Here is a 947-nt window from a genome sequence, read left to right on the forward strand (position 1 = left end):
AAAAAAAAAAAAAAATTTGATAACAGATAGAACCAAAACCAATTAAAAACTTCATCAGTTCGGTTTAAGTTTGACTCTGTATGTGAAAAAAAAGAAAAAATCTGAATCGAAATCGAAATCGAAATCGGACCTAACCGGTTTACCATCCCTAAATAAATGGTAGGAGTCATAAGGGGAGTGGGCTCAAAGCTTAGTGTAAGGGTGGCAGGGGAAGGGTGAGTGGTGTAGGGCACTAGGGCCTATGAGATTGAATATAATGGAAGAGGGATAAGATCTGCTAGTGGAGTTGTGGGAAAGAATCAAGAGACAGCGGATGAGCTAAAAGGGTTGAGAACTTCTAAGAAGGGTTGGAGTAGTTGAGGTGGAGATGGACCCTCTCTTTATTAAAAGATATTCATTGGTTACAGTCTTCTTCTTATTATTACAATTAGTGGGGATATGTACGATGGAGTTGTTAGAATTGAATTGCATAGTTGTGCTGTAGCCCCAGGTGTACGACGGTTGAGGCATAGACATTGGATCATTATTGTGCTCTGCCAATTTTTTTTTTTCTAATACTTACATGATTAAATTTTTTTTCAATCTCTCTTATTATATCTACTATCGCATTATAGTTGAAAATTCAAATTTTGATTTGGACAAGTCATTTAAGCTAAATTGAAAAAAAAAACTTGGTCATGAGTCATGAAGACTTGTCTAGGTTTAAGAAATGATCTTGCTCCAGAGTCCAGATCATGCTTGAGTCTGATCAATTTGATTTAATGTTTTTATTCCCAAATCATATGAACTCATTCAGATTGATCAATCCGTGGGTTACCCAGATGGTTAGGGTGAATTGTGGATTGTATGGACAGGCGCACAGTCTCCCTGAGGATTAGTCGAAGCTGGCTAGGACACTTTGGTTAACCAAAAAAAAAATTGAGTTTTGTTTTTTTTTTTTTTTTTTT

The sequence above is a fragment of the Macadamia integrifolia genome, chromosome 4 (genome assembly GCF_013358625.1).
Source record: "Macadamia integrifolia cultivar HAES 741 chromosome 4, SCU_Mint_v3, whole genome shotgun sequence".
NCBI lineage: Eukaryota > Viridiplantae > Streptophyta > Magnoliopsida > Proteales > Proteaceae > Macadamia > Macadamia integrifolia.